Genomic DNA, 22005 nt, shown 5'->3' with positions numbered 1-22005 from the left:
AATCCCCGGCTAAAAATATATTGAATATATTCAGGAATTCCTCCTTAGTATTCTTCATAATATTTGACTACTCTATTGACTAACAATTTTATTTATTTTTTTTGCTATAATTTTATAATAAGCCATACCTGTATATCACGCTATCAATTTATTTTTGCTGCCGTATTAAATTTAGATTTTCAGCCCATTAACAAAATGTAACGGATATTTATTTTTAAGCCTGTTATACGTTAATAACATTTAAAGTCGTCACCAAGACCGGGAGAGTTCATCATTTTAAGCTCGCGCTTGAATATCCCATCAGATGCATATTTATGGTACAAAAACCCGATATAAAAAATAAAGCAACGCAAATCAGATGACGTCACGGGCGGGTTTTGCAACCCACTTGCGCACTTTGGTGGAGCGCGCTTAGCGGTACTTTCGCAGTCGCCACCGCCCAAAATTATAAAAAATAACCCAGCCTATATTGAGCCGGCTCGCATTCGAGCTGGGTGCGCAGTTATTTTGGGAATTGCGCAATTTGGGTTTCAAGTGCAAAAGCTGTGCGCTGAACCCACAACAACGGAAAAGAGAAATCAACAACAACAAAATACGAAATAAAGGGCAAGCACTTCCTGACAAATTGGCTCCGCAGGGCTGTGCCTCTTGGCTTGTACCCGCTCTTCCGGCATGGCCAATGACCAGCGCCGCACGTAGGCACCCACAGTTAACTAATTGGCGCCCAGTCGGAGCACTTTGCTCTACCACTTAGTGCCATCATAATCGTCATCGATGCCCCACAATTGCCATGCTCAACAGGTAAGCTAAGCGCGGCTCGCACGCCCAATTCTCGCCATGTCCGCCTGAACTCCCAGCCGATTTAGTCACATACATCCCATAAATTCTGCGCATCATCGTCGTCACGCCTGCGTCGCATCGCAAATGAGGCGAGCAGCGCGTGCGCCGTCCGTCTCTGACGTATGCAATCGCCCCATAGCCCATAGCCTATTTGCCCATTTTGCCAGAAGATAGTTTATATAACACCAGAAAGCCGTTTGGGTGGGAATTGGTCTGGAATTGATATTCACGAAGTTTCAGTAGAAATTAAAGCTTAAAATTTTTATAAATTTCTGATTAAGACGTTTTACTTATTTTCATAGAGCTTAAGAATTTAAGGATATATAAAAATATGTTCGCATAAGAAGAAATGAGCGATGCAGGAAGAGAGAGATAGAGAAAATGAGGAAGACAGAGAGAAAAAGAGAAAGAGAGAGCGGGAGAGGGTTAGGGAGGGAGAGAGAGAGATAAAGAGAGAGGCAGACAGAGGGAGAATTGAATTTAGAAATAAAGATATTAATTAAAGAAATGATTTCTTTTTAATATATCTGTATCTATATTATATAGGAGGCGTGGCAGACCCCACAAAGTATATATATTCTTGATCAGGGTGACGAGCTGAGTTGATTTGGCCCTGTCCGTCTGTCTGTCCGTCTGTCCGTCTGTCCGTCTGTCCGTCTGTCCGTCTGTCCGTATGTATGAACGCGTCGATTTCAGAAGATATAAGAGCTAGAGACTTCAAATTTTTTTTAAAATGTCCGTAATTACAGCGCGCATATCAAGTTTATCATTAAAATTCGATAACTCATCCCGATCTTTTTTTATCGATAAAAAACCTTATCGAAAACCAGTTATAAAATTATATCGTCTACACCTTTACTGCTAGAGTCTCCAAATTTTTAATGTATGCTTATATGCAATTTATACAATTTCGGTTTTTGTTAAAATTTACCCCCCACCCTTAAATTCACCCCCTCACCCGCACTTTTGTAAAAAGCGTATTTCAAATACTAGAGACTTGTGCTTTGGCAATTACATGCATATCCATGTTATAATCATAATCTGAAAGTTTCATGAAGATCGTACGTCCATAAAAAAAGTTATTAAACAATTAAGTTCTCATAGTAAGCGCACACTGCAGCCCATGCGTTTATGCGTGGGTGCTTGTGTGTGTATGTGTTTGTGTATGTGTGTGTATGTGTTTGTGTATGTGTGTGTGTATGTGTATGTGTGTGTGTATGCGTTTGTGTATGTATGCGTGTGTGTGTGTGTATGTGTGTCTATATGCGTGTGTGTGTATGTATGCCTGTGTGTGTGTGTGTGCGTGTTTCTTGTGTAAGCTGAAAGACGCGAAAAATTATTGAAATATCTATTGCTCCAAGGGTTCAGGGGATCTCGTAGTCGAGCAGTCTCGACTAGAGCTTTCTTACTTGTTTTTAAATATATTTTTTGTGTACCAACATGTATTTATAAACTCATATAAAAAATATTTTAATTTTATATATATATATAATATATAATTAACCCACTTTTAGCTTATACTTAAAAATAAATATATATATATAATAAAAATAGATATTTTAGATATATATGCATAGTCATGCTACGTGTCGCATGGGTCTGTCTAGTGTTAAAATGTATTTTAAATTCATTTGGCGTCTAGCACACAAATCGCATGTAAATTTGAACAAGTTGCGAGCATTGTTAACACAAATTTCCTTTGTCTCAATTGGCAACAACTTCCTTCTACAGTCAAGCAAATTCAAACGAATTCTATGGAAATGGTGCTTTACATTTGTGTGATTTTTTTTTCCAGAATCATTAAGTTATATATATGTAAAATGGAAATTTGTTTGTCTAACATTCACAGCTATTCGATATCCTTGCTGCACCTGCAACAATGCATAAGCCCTTTGCCACCCACGGCATCATATAATTCAATTCTCTTTGGGATGAGAATAAAAATTGAAAGGGGAACAAAAAAAAAAAAAATAAAAAACGTTTGCTGCTCATAAGAAGATAGAGGTGCTGAGCTGTCTGGCGTAACTTGAGATGGTTAATGATCTCGACTGTGCCCATCTGTTGCTTTCGGTCTCCGGTCAGCCAGGAGATGCAGATCACCAGCGTAATTGACTCTTCCTGCCGTTTGTCAGGAAGCTGGAAAAAAAATTGGTATAAAAATAATGTGTCAGACAGATCGGAAGCAGAGATGATATATTTTTCGGCTCGTCCGGACGCTTTGTCCACTGATCAGTGTAATGATCATCCTTTGATCTTGAGTTACTCTCAGTTATGTAGCGCCGTTCGAGATGCGAGTGTTTCCTGAGTCTCACATTAGCGGGTGCTTCAATTCGTTGAGTCAATAGAACTGCCTCAAGTGGGGCACTGCATGCAGCCTCTCTCTCTCTCTCCCTCTCTCTGCCTTTCCCTTTCTCTGTCTTTTGCAGCTCTCTTTGAGGTTAATAACTTGACGAGCTGCGGCGTAACCTGATATAGCACAGCAGAGAGGTGTTTGACCCAACTCTCTGTGTCTTTTGCTGTGCATTGAGAGCAAGGCATCTTGAACTCAAAAGCCACTAATTGCTAAAGCTGCCGTTAATCGTAACTAAATGACCGATTGGAAACTTTAGTTTAATTGGGGAAGGAAATAGTACACTTCTTCTGAGAAATTTGTTGCTAATTGGAATGTTACACAATGCGAGCGCATCTATGGCTGCTAAATGCAGCTTATTAAGGGTTAAGCATAATAATTAATGCGAAATCTGATTGGTTATCTAACTGTCGTATAGCTGGCCGCACTCCTCATACACCAGCCGGCATAAATGTTGCCATCAGCCACAAAACGCATTTACGACTTCAAACTGGTTCGCGCTCGCTGTCGACCAATTGGTTGTAAAAGGATTCAGTTGTCCGCGTGTTGTATTGTGTTCGTTCAGGTTCGACGCGGTTTGGCTGGTTCCTTGGCATTTGGACCACGCCACGTGTAGAAGATATATCGCAATTTGGCTTATGAATGGGTAACAGCTTGAGATGACATTCGAGTAAATAAAGCGAATAATGAGCGGTATTCCAAGAATATATAGATTTGATATTGCATGCAATATGGTATATATATAGAGTCATGTGAACGAATGCTCTAATTATTTACTTATATTTTACAAAATCATATTTAATTTAATTTCTCATGTAATACAAATATATGTCAGTTTTAAATAATAATAATAATAATAATAAATTAGATAAAAATATTTTTGATAAAATCAATTATAATTTATGTAACCTTATACTAAGTTAAAAAAAAAAAAAATGAATGCATTGCTACATAATATTAAATATATAACAATATTGTATTTATAAAACATTTAATTTATTTTCTATCTTATACAAATGTATATCAACAATTGCTAAAATTAAAAATGTATATATATATATAATTAAAAAAAATATATATAAATTTTAAATGAAATCAATTAAAATTAATTAAATTCTTTTTTTTTTTTTTTTTTTTTTTTTTTAACTAGTGTCTAAATTGATTAAACGAATTTAAATAAGTTATAAAATCTGATTTCATTGAATTTCTTATGTAATTAAAAAAATATATATATAAATTATTGCTACATAAAAGATATATAATTCTAAGCAAATTTTACTTGAAATCAATTTATATTAATTTAATTTTATATTGAGTTGAAATTGAAATAATAGTAATAACAAATCATTGCGGCGATATATTAAACATATAAGAATTGTGATTATAGTTAATTTGCTTAAGGTTCTTGCAAGCTGAGATTTCTAAGCGAGCCTTGTAAAAGTCTTGTAGAACATTTTAGCAGTTGTCAAAAAAATAACTTTTGTGTTTCAAGTTCTCGAGTAACTAAAAAGTTGATAAGCTACAAAAAGAGTTATGGCAAATTGTGTGGCACTTATGTATTTGGCTAACTTTACATTTTTATTAGGCCAACTTGCTAGAATGGAAAGTTTGCAGCTACATATAGATACCACAACAGCAGCAACAGCAACAACAACATGCCAACAAGTGGCGTTTTGGCCAAGCACTTACGTCATCTCGGCCGTGCCCCAAGCGGCAGCCAGGAACGGTTGCCATGTGTACCGCACGCATGTTGTGTTTACCACCCTAAGCCGAAGCCGAACCGAGTTGCAACTCGAACTTGTGCGCAGGAAGTCAACGGCGAACCACAAAGCGCTGCGAAGACGAAAAACACCAAAGAAACTAAGAAACAAAAAACAGTTTCGCAACGAACGCAGCACGCAGCAGTCGCAGATGCAGCGCCATCAGGCAACAGTTTGAGGACGAGGCGATGCGCTCACAGTGTCCATGTCCATGTTCGTGTCTGTGTATGTGTATGTGTCTGTGCCGTGTGTCTGTGTGTGTTACTGTGTCCTCATACTCGTTCGCCGCTCGTTTCTGTTCGCTTCGTTCGTTTCGTTGCACTCGTCGCAGTGGATTCGAATTTTGAAAGTTTGAAATCAGTCGTTGCCGACTTGTTGTGCCATTTGCATATTATCAACATCAGCGATCGAAGCACCGCAAGCCATATCTGAATATATAATCATATACAAGTATAGCAGCACATTCAAAGAAATCTTTATAAAGAAACGCATAAAATATTAAGTGGCTACTTAAAGTGCATAATTAACACAATATTGGAAATTAATAAACTGTCGCGCATTGCACGAGTGAAATTTTAATTGCAATTCAAAATTAGACGTTCTCGCATTCGATGCTAATTGTTAACCGAGTGAGTTTCAATTTCAATTATAATTAAGTTCTTTGAAGTCGACTGTAGTCCCAATTTGCTCTCTATTGAAATGTGTGGCAAAAGTTTTGATCCTAATTTGCGGTTGTCAAGTTTTTCACTCTTTTCGTAATTTACAAAAGTTTTGTCGGCTGATGTGGTTCAAGTCCATTAAATAACGTTAGTATGCTCAGTGAATTGCTTAGTGCGAGCATTATTATGAATAGCTTTTGAAAATTTGATGTGGTTTTATAAAATTTATGTAAATTTGTTGTTGGGCTTACATTAGTATTTTTAATTATTTATCAAAGTTTTGAGTTAAATAAGAAAATATATTTTTAGTTCATTTTGAGGATATTATATTTTTATTAGAATTATAAATAAAAATGAAAATTTTTTAAATTGATTATATATTATGATATAGGAAAACTTTTTAAAATTATTTGGCATTATTTATTTCAAGCAATACATTTTTTTTGTTCTCTAAGGATAATATATATTAAACGAATTTTCGTTTTTAATTATTTATTTTTAAATATAATAAATATCAGAGTTTATAATTTTAATAATTTAAAATACTAATTATTAAAAAGAAAATTAAATAAATAATAAATAGATAAAAATAACAAATTGTTAGCTAACTCAAAACATCTTAAGAAGTTCTTATAAATTAAATTTTATTTTTAATGATTTTTTTTTTTTCAATTAAAAGTAAAGAGTATATGTATTATTTATAATTAGATTTTTTTCATTTTTTGTTTTATTTTTTAATATGTTTTATTTAATATAAAACGTAATATAAATAGCAATAGTATAAACAATTTGTATTACTAGATATCTAAATATACATAAGTCTTTTACTCGACTATCCTTAGAATAAAAGTTGGAAAATATTAATCATAAATTACTTGGCCTTATTAGTCATAAGCTAGAAATGAAACACAAACTTTGATATACATATATGTACAATATACTTGGCGGCGGTAGTATAAGCTGGAAAATGCGGTAAGCTGCACGTAAAGATTTGCGAAGTTCGACAAGACGGAGCCGTGCTCAGCTTCAAATTTGATTAGCACTGACTGTCGTCTGTGGGGGCTAAGATGGGACTGCGAATAGCCATGAAATTTTCATTTAACTTTCTCTAGACAACACGAGTACAAGTGCGTGTGTGTGTGAGTGTGCGTTAAGCTAAACATGAGCATTATATGCGAAGGCAGGCAGCTGAAACTAAAAATACAGACAATGCAATTTTATTGCGCAATTTCGCAATGGCAGCGTCTTGGCAAACGATTTCGCTGTGGGAGCAGCAGCGGCAGCAGATGTATAGCTGGCTGAAGGATAAAGCCAGGCTCTACGTAGGCAATGTTCGGCGGTAATTTGCCAATGAGACGTGTTGGTCCCGCTGCTTAATGTTGCCTTTTAGCGCAGTTTTATATTGGTTTGCTTACATTCAATTAGGCGAACGCACGAGCGCCTTCGAGTCCCGTCCAAGTATCCTCGGTGTCCTGCCTCGTATATATATTACAAGCCAATGAAAGGATAACACGAAAATGAACAAAAGCCACAGCATACCGAGCAGTTCTCTCTGTGTGTGTGTGTGCGTGTGCGTGTGTTGATGTTTGAGTTGGCCAGGGTCCTGCCACAATGTGTGTTTAATTGTATATTACGTATACGCCACATTTGACGCATTGTGGGCGTCGCTCGCCCCGCTTGTTGTAGTTTGTGGCGTGTATATCTGAATTAACACATGTGACACTCCACATATCCATAAACACGACTATATGTGTGTGTGTGCCAGTTGTAAATTATTGCGCGTATTACGTTTACATTTGTATTCGTTATTTGCTGCCGGCTTTTATGGCTTCCGAAATTTGTCGAAAATGCTCTGTGTATACATTTTTGCTATAGGCTGTGACTATAATTGCACGGCTATAATTAATTGCACTGCATACATTAAACATGAAAAATTACTTGACCGCCGGCCAGCCGAGGGTGCTAACTGTCCGATCAGCCAAATGAAACTTTGAATGCATTTAATGGCTGCAGCATTTAATAGGCCAAATGGTCAATAATTAATATGCATTCAGCTAAATATATCACTTCGTCGCCGTGTTTCATTAGTAATGCATTTATCTCTATAGCTGTGAATGCCATTCTTAAAGTAGCACAGGCTTATAAAGAAATATGTATTTAGCTGCCAATTGCTGTCCGGAAAAACCCAGAAACCTATAATTAAAGAAAAAAAAGGGGGAAAATAACGATTACACAATCGAATTAATTCTTTTCAAATTACTTTCGTTGATTGAACATCGGCGGGTCAAGCGTCATACATTCGAGCCTAACCCAAATACATATTTATTGAGCTGCCTTAGCTCGCCTTTATAGAAATCCAGTTACTGCCCTTGCATGCAATGCTATGGACCGAACCAGTGGATAAATAAAATAAAAAAATATATATACTGGAAGTGATTTATGCGCACTTGTTTCACGTGATTAAATCGGAATATATTAATCGAGGGTAGCAGAGTAATTAACTCAGTTGAATGTTGTGCGCTTTACATAAATTATTTATTGCATTTAAATTTGTTTTACTATCAATTATCTTTAAGCCCATCACAATGTGTGTCTGCATAATGAGCTGAGGCGCGAAAAACTCAAATTGAATTCGAAATAAAATTGAGTATTAAATGAACTTAAATCTATGAATATTTCTATTTAACTGTCAATAACAATTTTATTGAGAAAAATAGCAAAATTTATGCATTTTGGAATATTTCATTTATTTTTAATGAAAGCTCTAAAAATTCGATCAAGTCGAATTGAAAATGATATATAAATATAAATAAATATATTTTATATAAAATAAAAATTCATAATTTGAAATTTGTTGAACTATGACCTCGCTGTGTCAGTCCGGCCTTCCATTAAATGTTCTGGTTCAATAAACTCGCGGCATTAATTTGCAAGGGAAAAAGGGACAGCTTTCTGACCGCATTGCGGACCCGTGTCCATTTGGATTATTTGATGTCCGTTAACCGCGCAACAATTACGAGTCCTAAGTACAGCGGACCTTCGGGCACTTTTCTGAATTTAAGTTCTAAATGGAGACAGTAAAAAAAAAAAAAAATAATAAAAAAAAGTTAAATGAGTGAAAGCACCTGCAATGGTAAAGGAAAAACAGATTGCCAGTGCTTTGCAAGCTTTTAACTGCGATTTTCACGCTTGCATGGCTTTTCACGCTGTTTGCTTTATGTACTAGTAGAACATACTCGTATTATATATTTACCGTTTTTATTTCGGGCTTTCGCATTGGTGCGCTTTCTGCTCGTGCGCTTTGTCTCTTTGAGTGTCTACAAAGTCAGAATCATCATAAAATATTTAACAACCTGAATGCACTCACACATTTATGAAAGTGTAAATATTTAATGATGGATGCCTTCGGCTCCACCTTGCCACCCCTCACCCCTCACCCACACAGCCGGCCAGTCAAGCAGTCAGCCAGCCAGCTGGTTAGCTAGACTGCGCTTCCTAGATTGCAGAGTCAGGATATTGGTAAGGTTGTCTCACGTGTCTCATGTGTGGTCTACCTGAACTTTAATGGCCACAGCGACGGCTTATTGTTATATGCGGCGTATGCGTAATGCGCTGTGCTCTACTGCCATGCATTGTGAATGATTGTAAATTATTAATCGACTGTGTTTTGCCAATAAACTGCGCTCAGAATAACTACGAGGTTGACCCGATAAATAAGTTGAGGAAATAGAGAAACTTTCCATTTAGAAGTGGCTTACATAATGCATTAAATAATTTCAATTATTTTTGACCATAATAATGGAGTATAATCTATTGTAAATTTATATAATAATTAATTGCATAGCTTTATGATATGCATAGATATGCATAGATTTATGATATTTTTATTTATATTGGCTAACATCTCTTGATTTGAAATGAACTTAAAACTGTTTAGCTCACCCTCGCAACTTTTGCTCTATAGCCTAACAACAATAGCAACCATCAAATTCAGCGTTAACCTTTTGCGGCGTAGCCTTCGAGGCTCAGCTTTTCTGAGAGTAAGTCAGATATACCTTTATATATGTTAAATATAACATGTATATAATAAATAAATAAAATATATATGTATATATGTTCAAGTATTTTTTATAATTAATTAAAATTATGCGCGAAGCATTCACAGCACTCATAATTGAGTTCATGATGAATTCAAGCACTCATAATTAAATTCACGATGAACTGAAGTTGACATGGAGTGAAGGAGTAGGCCCAAAGGATAACGTCGCGACAGTTAATCAACTCACGCAGCTGTTCAACAGAAGAAACAGAGAGAGAGAGAGAGAGAGAGAAATAGGCAGCGAGAGAGTGAAAGAGATAGATAGAGGAGATGCAGGACAAGAACGCAAGTAATGAAAGCCATTAAAAATGGCGACGGTTTAACACGGGAAAATCGATAGAACCAGCGAAAGACGTGAAAAGTGAAAACTGATAAAATGCAGCATAGCACACAGTCTCTCTCTCACACATAGACACATACAGGGCGGACACACACACACGCGGAAACTAAGTGACCCGGTCTTGCGATGGAGTCTGGTATTTTTCATAGTTAGTTCACACACACACACAGAGAAACACTCGCACAGGTGCAGGAAAATTTCTGCAAAAACAGGGCATGTCAGCTGGGCACAGCTATTTCTCATAAAACTAGCTAGAATCGAAACATTCAACCAGGTGCATACTCCTGGCCACATCGCTGCTAATGATAATAGAATGCGTTTCCATTTAGGTTTGTGTAGGGCAAAATAATTGGCTCACCCAGCGTCAACCATTAAGTCAACCAGCTTATCAATTACGAGTGCACATTACGAAGAATAACGGGGGTCTTACGCATGTAGGTGGGTCAAATGAGCAGCTGGAGGAATGGGCAATAAGAATTTCTAGAAATTTCGCTGAACTTTTTAATTGCGGACGTAAGAGCATATTTGGAAGTGGGGAATTGAGTTGTTAGTAATGTTATTTATTTGAGATTTACAATGAATCCTGAGAAGAGTTATATAACAAGGGTTCAGTTCAGAAAACTTAATTTAATGATTTCCGATTTCTGCAGAATGTAGCAGAATTTATACATAAAATATTTATAAATATATCTAATTAATGACTCTAGTATAAATTAGTAGAAGCATTAATTGGACAGGCTAAAGGATACGTTAATAAATTGTCGCTGACATGACCCTGGTACAACGTTGTGTATGCGCATTTTTTTTATTTTTATTTATTTATTTATTTTTTTGCCTTATATAACATTGTGTCAGCTGGAAGCAAATCGCAGTGGCCCAAGGCGCACCCAATGCTGTTCGTCTGACCCTCGGCGAGTGTCAGCCAGTTGACAGAGGGAGACAGAGAGACAGAGAGAGGAGAGAGAGAGAGAGAGAGCAAGGCTAAAGTGCATTAAAAATTCATTAGACAAATGCATATATAAATATAGTATGCATATATCAAAATACCGCTCCTTGCGCATAAATGTGATAAGGGACCCAGTGCGCCATCAAAATGAAAGAGAGGAGAAGGGACAGAGAGAGAGAGAGAGGGAGAGAGCGGAAGGGAGAGTAGAGTTGAAAAATGTGGAAGAAAAGAAAACAAAACATTTGATTTACGCAGCTTGATGCAAGGCGTTGTTTTGTCTGGCGCTGACAAGACGTCCCATGGTGTGGACAAGGCGCCTCTAATTGGCACCAATTTCGCAGAGCTCCATGGCAGAGGAATGCCCCTTCTGCTCCACGCTGTGTTCGTGATGATCATCATCATCATCATCAGCATTCATCGCAGTGGACACTGGGCGCTTCCTTGGTCTGGTCTGGTCTGGTCTGGCATTTTAATGCCGCGCACGTAGCCCTGGCAAACTAATGGAATTAAACAAATTATTTTATGGTCTGTGCAGAAGGAAATGTAAATTCGAGCGCGTGAAAGAGCAGGTCAGAGCCATGGTGAGACGCCACGCAGCTACGCACAACCACAACCACTTGCTGACACCACTCGCAATGGCAACAGCCCAAGAGGTTCTCTCGCTGCAATTGAAAGCTGTTGCCAGCTGCTGCCGAGTTAAGCTTCAATTTCAATCCAATTGTCTCTGCTCACTTGCAGGCACTTCATTACTTCAACTAATTTCTCTGGCCACTGTGTGTCGTACGTGATGTCGTTGTCGTTCACTCTCTGTTTCCTTCAGAGATGCTCCCAGTGGGCTGGTACAGCAGAGCAAAATTAAACCACACGGACATGCACAAAGCCAATATACTCATTTCAGTTTCGTAAATGAGTAGAAAAATGAACAGACGTACCAAGTCTTTGACTTCTCGCAACTTCTACACCTTACTACACTTTACTCTAATGCTCTTCAGTTTAGCTGCAACTGCATTTGGTATGGATTGTTAAGCATTTTTTAAGTTTCTCCATTATAGAAATCCTAGGATAGCAGCTGTCAATATGCACGCTTGCGTATGAGACAGGGTATCTCATGCAGGCTCCTTCATGGCTTCAGCATCTGATTTGTTTGATTTGAGTGCGCGTGTGTGAGTGTGTGTGCGTGTGTTGCCAGGCGAATGTCCTGGCCATCATCAAGTTCATTTGGACGCGTTGTTCTTGAACTTAATGCCACAAGTGTGGCAAATAATACACTTTCTCCCCTTTTATGTATCTCTCTTTTATTATTTGTATTATTATTATTCCTCTCGTTTTTTTTTGCGCTCACTTTCAAGGTTCACTGACATTTGTCGAGCGCTCAATTTGATTAAGTGCGGGGCGCTCTGTGGGAGGCACTCAAGGCGAGCGTGTGGCGTGTGGCGTGCGGCGTGTGGCGTGTGGCATGTGTAGGTGGTCTGTAGGTGGTGGTAAAAGGCTAAGAAGGCGTGGCAAGAATTGCGTCTAAATGCAATTATCTTCTAGCTTACTGGCGACGCTCCCGACGCGTGCTCAATGCTAAGCAAAATTGCATTTTATCAGCGCGTCGCATTGTCATTGCTACTCCTGCTGCTGCTGCTGCTTTTGTTGTTGTTGTTGTTGTTGTTTATTTGTGTTGAGGTTGCATGCCCCATGATAATGACCAGCATTTGAATGGCCAACTGTGATTTGCTTTTCGCGCGTGTGCCTGTCGCCGGCCCCACGTCCCGCCCCCGCGTCAACAGCTCGAGTCTTTAAGCTTGCCGTCTCAGCTCAGCTTTTCCATTGCATACATTTCAGCGAAGGTGAAATGTTCGGCCGAGTGGCTGTTTGTTTAGTTGCAGCTGCTTCTCCTTTATTTAATTTTTATTTATTTTTTTTTTTCCATTTATTTTTCTTTTTTGTTGCTTAGCTTAACTGGTACTAAAACAGAATATGCTACTGTCACACTTAAGCCAAATGCCTTTGTCCCTGTGCGCAGCGATAACAGCGGCCAACAACGACCAACAACAACCAACAACAACCACAACAAATGCGCCGGGGCACAGCGCAAGGGACAAGCAAAGCCCCGAAGGTTTATGTGTGCTGCTCTATGAGAGTCGGTTTTGTCCCAGCACTGTATGGGTTAGGTTCGTGTGAATGGTTGTACAGCTGAGTCTGCTCAAACCACATTACAGGCACACCTATGTATGTAGTTGCTGCTGCTAAATGTAATTCTTTTCTCATTGTTATATATACTTTTGTTGTTCTCTCTTTACCCTGCATGAGCGCATTTGTTGGACGTGTGCAAGTGATGGCAGGTGTTTAAGCGACTCAGCAAATTGTAGCTGTTGATGGCTTTAAATGAAATTATATTTTTAACTAGAAAATTGCAGTTTTAATCGCTCACAAATAGAAATTGCGAGTTATGCTTGGCCATGCATCGCAATTTTATTTTATAGAGTTCCCTTCTCAAGAAGAGCTCGCATTTTAGAGCTCGCTAAATTCTATTCAATTTTCTACAAACTCTTTCAGTTAGTAGCTGTAATTTTTCACTCCTAAAATGCATTCAGGAAATATATCCAGAACAATGTTAATTTAATAACGAAATTCGCATAGTAAAACTTTTGAGCGCAGGTCAAGCGCAGGGTATGTACAGGTATGTGTGTGTGTGTGTGTTATTTTCTATACATGCCATTACATAGCGTATAAATATTCCCTTGGCGGGCGCGCACTACCGACAATCTTACTTGTGTGACATATTTTGTTGTGTATGCAGAAATTGTTGCTGAACATTTTTGTGAAAAATAATTAAGTGTAGCTTTAAAATTCCAAAGCAAGCAGCTCTAACGCAGCTGCGGGCACTTGACTAACACAAATATTTCACAAGAGCAACTACGCACTGGCACTGAAACACTAGTAAATACACACTCAAGCGCGCACACACAACATGAACTCAATATTTAATTTGCTTATTTTATTAAATTTATATATATACTAGCTGGCCCGGCAAACGTTGCATTGCCCTCTATATTATTTCTAGGTAAAAAATTGTTGAAAGCTATGTTGTTCAGGCTGGGATACACTGATAAATTTATTAATCGGATTTTCATTCAAGCACCTTGTTGTAAACGACATTCTTCGTTTTTTGGTCGGGTGCAAGAACAAATAATGCGGATCGTTTGCCAACACGTGAGCATGCCACGTACAATTGACCATGAGAAAAACACGCATTTTCTAGATTGAGGCCACAAATAGTCAAAGATTGGCCCTGTGACTTGTTGATCGTCATGGCGAAGGCAAGACGAAGCGGGAATTGAATTCGTTTAAATTCAAAGGGCATATCTGTTGAGCTCATCGGAATCCTAGGAATAAGAACTTCCTCATCTTTAAATTTTCCTTTGAGTATCAACGCGTGAATCACATTGCTCATCAGTTTTCTTATCACCAAACGCGTTCCATTGCACAGTTTTGGTTGGTTTAAATTTCTAAGCATGCAAATCTTGGAGAATTGCTCTTTTCATAGCTGTGTTCATTTCTTGACGCCGGTCAAGTTGTTCTTCCATATTGCCCATGAAGTATATTTGCAAGAATTTTTGCTGTGCATCTTCAATAGGTTGCAATGATCCAATGCGATGGCAAATCTGGCCTTGAATCTTTAAATTCAAAGCCATAGTTATAGTTATATTTACAAACACTATTTACAGAAATCTAACAAACTACATTATTCAAAATTTTTTTTGGCAGTCATAGAAAATAAAATTTTTAACGTAAATTACCTTAAATATCCGTCTCCAATATTTTCCGCCCCAAATTATGTCATTTGGAAACAGGCATTGTATTTTTGAGTGTTCGCTAGAAAATATCGTGATTCTAGTGTTTCGCCATAAAGCAGGGAACGCAATGGCTATGGTGACCGCTAATGGCAATGTCACTTTACCACTAAGGCAGCACAAACCGGGCGTTTCACCAGCAAACTTCAATGCGCCACAATGCTAGCAAACAACGTCCATTGGACCAATGCAAACTAAACGATTCAAGCTGTAATCAATGGTGCAATCATATCGAAACGCTGCTCGATTCAAATCAATCCTTGAACCATTTCTTATTGCCATTTCACGGGCTGCCTCTCTTTGAGAAGCACGAATTAAGGCCCTTCTTCCCTGGGTACTAACGCGGAGCCTTTCTCGGGCGATTTCTCGCTCTTCGTCAGATAATTGACTCGCGCTATTCCGTTGCCTAATTGCATTATGGGTCCGCCGGGAAAGATTAGATCTTCTAGGACGCGGCATTTTTATTAATAGTAATACTGCCCTCGCACAAAACCATATAAAACAATCGAGAAATATAAATATAAATAATTTACACAAATTTATGTTTGAGACAAACAAATACCTGAACTTTCGAGATATTTAGCTTTTGTAAAAGTCCAAAAATACAATTTTTAATAATTAACTTATTTTTTTTTAATTTCGAATTTTGAATTTTGAATTTTTTATTTATTTTTGATTGTTAGGTTTTAATCTTTTGATTTTTTTTTTTATTTTTGCAGATTTTTGATTTGAAATATTTATAAAGCTTAAAAGTCCGAAAATATAAAAGCCAAAAATACACTTTTTAATAATTACCTTTTTTTTTTTAATTTCGAATTTTTAATTTTTTATTTATTTTTTGAACAGTCAGGTTTTAATCTTTTGATTTTTTGCAGATTTTTGATTTGAAATATTTTTCCTTTTGATTTGAAATTTTTTTTTTTTTTTTTTTTTTTTTTTTTTTTTTTTTTTTTTTTTTTTTTTTTTTGAATAGTCAAGTCTGCTCGAGGTCAGGAGACCGTAGACTGACTGACTACATTTGTTTATTTACTTCTACACTATTGTCAAAACTGTCACTGTTACCAAGCCTACTGGGTATAAAAAAAATTTGAACATTTGGGGAAAAAACCGCGTTTTTCAAGTATTCGGCAAATTTTTTCAGTATTTTTAAGACCCTATACTAAACTCGTTGCGGAGACAAATCCAACAAATCAAAAACCATGAAAATTGGTTCAGCCCAAATCAAGTTATAAGCAGTCTTCACTTTTACACAACTTTCTTTTATATATATAGATATATATATTTTTTTTAAATATTATTTGTTTTAATACATTTGTGTATATACAAATATCTAAAATATGTTTTATTGCCACTCATAATTGGCCAAAGAAAGTGCTGGTATGCGAGGGGGCAGTGCTCGGGTGGGTGTGGCAGCTGTATATGGGCAGTGACATGCAAATTAAGTCAACCGTATGATTTGTATGCGAAAACCGTGCCCAAAATTATGCAACGTCAAATTATAAAGCGCCAAGGCAAGGACGAGCCGGCTGCGTTTGGCTGGAGCCCTCGGTGGCTCCTTATAGCCAGCAGTGGCTGCCTCGTTAGGCTCCAATGTTGTCTCATTTCAGCTGCTGCCGTTGTATGTTGTATGTATTTTTCCATGCTACGGCTTCTGTACATCTGTTGTAGTTAGTGAACCATGTTGCTGCATGTTGTTTCCGCTGCTGGCTGCTGTGTGCGACGACTGTATGCCGAATGTAAGTAAATAAAGTTGCCATGCAAAGTGGGCGAACTGTGGCCTTAACTCGGTCAGCGCTGCAGCTTGACGTTGCCTCGAAAGCAACGCAAAAAGTCTGCCAACAAAATGTTTGCACGACTTCGGGCATTATTCTTATCATGGTGATCTAACTGAGGGTACTGTGATTAAATGACTAAATATGCTACATTTGCGTAGATCTGGCTGATGGGTTCGGAAATCTTCGAGCAGGTCTAGCATATAGAAAATATCAAATATTTATTTATAAAATATATAATTGCCATTTCATATGAGGATCTTCAAGTACAAATAATTTTCTATATAGTGTGTTAAAATATATTTTTTTAATATGATTTTATTTTGTCTTCAGTAATTTTGATCGTCGGTCACATTTTTAGGTTTAATTTATTAATTAAAATTAATTAATTAATTTTTTTTTCTTTTTTTTTTTATTAAAAAAATAACACTATACAGTCTTTATTAATAATACATTATTTTGTTAGTTATAAAAATTCTAAATCGTCAATCATCGTATACTGTATATTTTGATAGCGACGTTTTACATAAACATAATTAATAATTTTCGTAAGCGTATTCAAATGTTTACAATTCTTGAATAGTTTTCTCAATCCTTGTTTCCATTAATTTTTGTTTGTTAAGTTTATTTTCGTGCACCGCCCCAAGTTGAGTTAAACTTTTTGACTTTTTGTTCAGCTTTTTATTTTTGCAAGAAATGAACAAGTTTTCTTCCAGTCAGCTGCAGTGTTAAACACTCAATGTGAATTGTACAAGAATAATATAAACAGAAACATAAACAAGTAAGAAGGCTCCAGTCGAGACTGCTCGACTAGGAGATACCCTGAACCCTCCAAGCTGATATTCTAATCATTCTGCACTTCTTTTATGCACACATACATACACATGCATTAACACGCACGCATAAGCCTGCGCTCTGCTAACTGCGCAGTAAGCAGCGACTGCGCTTGGGCTGCGCTGCTGTGTGGGCAATATTATGAGAATTTATTTGTCGAATAATTTCTTTTGTAGACATACGATCTTCATGAAACTTTCAGAGTGTAATCATATGATGAATATGTGTGTACATTCCAAAGCACAAGTCTCTAGTATTTGAAATGCGTTTTTTACAAATTGGGGGCGAATGGGGCGTGGTATCCAAAATCTGTAAATTACAAAATCTTTGTATCGATAAACTTTATATACAACACAAATTTGAAGACTCCAGGTCTAAAAATGTTCAAATTAGGCTAAAAAAACAAAATCAATTTTTCGATTATTCTCGATAAAAAAGTTATCGGACGATTTATCGAAAAAATAAAGCAAACTCGTACTGCGTATGGTACACACGAGTATGCATGCCAAATTTCAGCTCTCTAGCTCTTATAACTTCTGAGATCGACGCACTCATACGGACGGACGGACGGACGGACGGACGGACGGACGGACGGACGGACGGACGGACGGACGGACAGACGGACAGGGCTATATCGACTCAGCTCGTCACGCTGATCAAGAATATATATACTTTGTGGGGTCTGCCACGCCTCCTTCTGCCCGTTACATACTTTTTCACAAAACCATTATACCCTGATTTCCCATTTTCAATGGGTTCAGGGTATAACAAGTAAAAACGCTCCAGTCGAGACTGCTCGACTAGGAGATACCCTGAACCCTCTAAGCTGATACTCTAATCATTCCGCACTTCTTTTATGCACACATACATACACATGCATCCACACGCACGCATAAGCCTGCGCTCTGCTAACTGCGCAGTAAGCAGCGACTGCGCTTGGGCTGCGCTGCAGTGTGGGCAATATTTTGAGAATTTATTTGTCAAATAATTTCTTTTGTAGACATACGATCTTAATGAAACTTTCAGAGTGTAATCATATGGTAAATATGTGTGTACATTCCAAAGCACAAGTCTCTAGTATTTGAAATGCGTTTTTTACAATTTGGGGGAAAAGGGGGCGTGGTATCCAAAATCTGTAAATTACAAAATCTGTGTATCGATGAACTTTATATACAACGCAAATTTGAAGATTCCAGGTCTAAAACTGTTCAAATTAGGCTAAAATAACAAAATCAATTTTTCGATTATTCTCGATAAAAAAGTTATCGGACGATTTATCGAAAAAATAAAGCAAACTCGTACTGCGTATGGTACTCACGAGTATGCATGCCAAATTTCAGCTCTCTAGCTCTTATAACTTCTGAGATCGACGCACTCATACGGACGGACGGACGGACGGACGGACGGACGGACGGACGGACGGACGGACGGACGGACGGACGGACGGACAGACGGACAGGGCTATATCGACTCAGCTCGTCACGCTGATCAAGAATATATATACTTTGTGGGGTCTGCCACGCCTCCTTCTGCCCGTTACATACTTTTTCACAAAACCATTATACCCTGATTTCCCATTTTCAATGGGTTCAGGGTATAAAAACGGGAAATTAAAAACAAATTTGTGTGGTATTTTCATTTCATTCATTTCGTGCCCAGCAGCAGTTGGACACGTGGCGGCTGAATGTTATTTCGTGTGGGCGCCGCATGACAGCATTGTTTTGAAGGGTTCTAAAAGGACAAAAGAACAGCGTTTTGACCTTTGCCAACTAACTAAAACAAAGCGAGGCTGTTTAGCCAGTTAGCACAATGTGGGTGCCTTCTAATGGGTTTTCTATTCCTTTAGCTTCACTAGCTGGATTTTATTTTTTATGATCCCATTTAACACATGTACTATTGTAATAGAATTTTAAAGAGGCCATAAAGTTAATTTTTTTAATTTGTTTTTTTTTTTTTTTTGGTTTTTTTTGTTTTTATTTTATTTTTCATTTTCGTTTCATTGAAGTTTAGTTGCTGACAGTTAATTCTGTTTTTATGTTCTATATATGCTCTTTATATTCACACTTAAATCGTCTTAGTTTGCAATATTATATCAGATTATTTTCTTTAAACATTTAGAAATTTTTAAGAACTGCAATGTAAATACTTTTCATGATTAAGTGGATGTATGCATTTGAAAACTGCTTTAGTAGGGCTTCAATCAAAAATTCAATAGCGCCAGAAAACAGATTTAAATTGTATTTGTGAGTTGTTAGTGTAGCATGAAAAGTTTGCCCCAAAGCCAATGTTGCTTACTGGAAAATATTCGTTTAGCCGAGCCGTCTGCAGCGGGCACTTGATATGCAAATTGTCGACTGTCATGAAAATATGCACATTAATTTTCAGGGCTTTTTATTTGAGAAAAACTTTCTGCTTTTCTTTTCTCATTTTTTGTTTGTTGCGTCTTTTACCTATTTATTTTTATTTTTTTTGCTGCTTTCTGCGTGTTCTGCTCGACTCACGTGTAAAACGTTACACAAAACGTGAGACATAGGAAAAATTGAAAATGAAAATGTGGCAGCGCGTGAGGCGGAGCACGCACGTGAGCTGGGCCGAAACGCGACAGTTGCATGTGGGCGGTGGCTGTGAGTGTGAGTGTGTGTGTGTAGGTGCGTGTCTGTGTGTGAGGTGGGGCCGTGGCATTTGCCGCTTGTTAGAGAGACTGCATAATCATATGTAAACGCTCGTATGGGAAAATAAACAATGTAAGGCTGCCAACTGTCAGGCACAGCGAGCTTACCTTGTTGTTGTTGTTGTTGTTGTTTGATGTGACGTGTTTGCCGTGCATTTATGGCCACACCTGGGCGTCCTGTTAATCAGCTCCGGCCGCAGCATTGCCGCCAAGTAGTCGTGTCAACAGTGCGTATGTGCACGCTTATAAAAAATAAATAAATGTAAAGCATTATGAATAATGGCAGCCTCCATTTATAAACAGCTGCCAGTTAGACAAACACCACTCTTAACGTTCATATTAATGGCTGCTCGAGACACACACAATTCCACATAACAAATGCGCTAGACAGCAGCATTTTTAAAGCTTCGTGTCATCCATTCGCCAAAGCCAAAGCCAAAGCCAAACCAGGTCCCATCCTCATCTGTCTAGACAGCACCAGCAGCGAGTCTTCAGCTGAGGTAATCGAAGCAAGGTCTTCACAAACCAACGGAAATATGCAACAATCAGCAACAACTCGTGCTACACGTATGTATGTAGCTTGATTGCGACTGAACTGTATCAAAATACTTGCTGTTTATGACATTTACAATTTACACGTGCTGCCTCTGAATATTGATGAAGCTAAAAATAAACATATAATAGCATCTGAGGCACAAATTAAATAAATACAGCAATTGACAGAAAACAGCCAAAAATAAGCCTAATGGGGCCAACGATGGGCGAGCTTTATTGAGTTTGAAATTATTATAAAAATTCACAAAAATATGAATACAACGTGAGCGTGTTTTTAATGCTTTTTATGCAACAGATTTGTAATTTCCTTTTCCTTTGCCTAACGTAATTGAGCTCAATATCATTATTATCATCACAAAAGTATGTTATATGTATATGTACATATGTGTGCAAGTATTTATTATTAATTTTCATTTTGCAACATTTGCTGCTCAGCCGCTTAGTCATATATTTATAAATTTTATTTTATTTATTTTTCTTTTTTACATATTTGTATAATGTACTCATTACATTTGCTTACATTGCTGTTCATATTATTCATATATTTAATATATATTTTTATAACTAATAGCAAATTTGTTTACCACCCGTCCACATTATTTGTTTCATTATTCTAATCTTAATGATCGGCAGCTTGATGATAATTCTCAAAGTGACTACTACATTAATGACAGTTTACCTAATCATGTTTAGCGCTATGATCTTTAATTCTGATCATTATCTTATCACAAATTTTATTTAAATTTTATTTCACTGCTATTTATGATAGTTAGTATTATTTAAATACGTACCGCACACAGTAATAGATGAATAGCATTGCACTGCCTGGCAGACTATCAAGTGATCGGGTAGACTGAAGACTGAAGACTGAAGAAGCGCCTCAGACGATTCCTTTATATATAGGGTGGAGAGTGGCCCTTGATAACTGACTTCACTCTTGAGCCTCTAGTTGAGCTAGTTTTCTATGCCTCATTGAGTGATCATAGACGTACCTCTTGTAGAGAGCGAGAGAGCGAGAGAGAGAGAGAGAGAGGGCGAGAGAGAGAGAGCGAGAGAGAGTGAGAATGAGAGAGTGAGAGAGAGAGTGAGAGAGTGAGAGAGAGAGAGAGAGAGAGCGAGAGAGAGAAAGAGTGAGAGAGGGAGCAAGAGAGAGAGAGAGAAAAAGAGAGAAATAGGGTTTTTGTTGTATAACGAACATTCTTTCAGTGTTGACCAAAGCTGAAAGCTGAGAGAAAGAGGGAAAGAGGGGGAGCATTCTTTCAGTGTTGAGCACATCTACTTACCTAACGTCCACACACTTTCGCACCTTTTCTAAATATTCAGTTTTTTTTTTTCCG

The 22005-nt window shown here is 37.5% G+C and overlaps 1 protein-coding gene and 2 long non-coding RNA genes across 5 annotated transcripts in view; 1 reads left to right on the top strand and 2 right to left on the bottom strand.

Moving 5' to 3' along the window:
• Nucleotides 1-236: 236 nt before the first annotated feature.
• Nucleotides 237-22005, top strand: part of LOC149270380 (uncharacterized) — a 59451-nt gene continuing 37682 nt past the window's right edge. Inside the window, exon 1 of one of the 2 annotated variants that reach the window (XM_089463188.1) lies at nt 237-801. The gene's annotated coding sequence lies outside the window, so the exon portion shown is untranslated. Of the gene's footprint in view, nt 802-4687; nt 5580-22005 lie in introns of those variants that run through there. The other variant, XM_089463187.1, reaches the window with a different exon arrangement.
• LOC149270386 (uncharacterized) lies at nt 14066-16856 on the bottom strand. Of its 2 annotated transcripts, none has more exons than XR_016268716.1 (2): nt 15632-16856; nt 14066-15312 (listed from the first exon to the last, which is right to left on the bottom strand). It is a non-coding gene; the product is annotated as an uncharacterized LOC149270386 (long non-coding RNA). The 2 variants fall into 2 exon arrangements; XR_016268717.1 differs by lacking the exon at nt 15632-16856 and adding an exon at nt 15399-15621.
• On the bottom strand, nt 17119-21855 carry LOC149270385 (uncharacterized). The gene is made up of 3 exons (XR_016268718.1): nt 21460-21855; nt 20222-20355; nt 17119-19173 (listed from the first exon to the last, which is right to left on the bottom strand). It is a non-coding gene; the product is annotated as an uncharacterized LOC149270385 (long non-coding RNA).

This window comes from Drosophila arizonae, chromosome 2 (assembly GCF_054131065.1).
Source record: "Drosophila arizonae isolate 15081-1271.41 chromosome 2, UAZ_ARI_1.0, whole genome shotgun sequence".
Lineage (NCBI taxonomy): Eukaryota > Metazoa > Arthropoda > Insecta > Diptera > Drosophilidae > Drosophila > Drosophila arizonae.
This window is presented reverse-complemented; position numbering and strand designations above follow the sequence as displayed.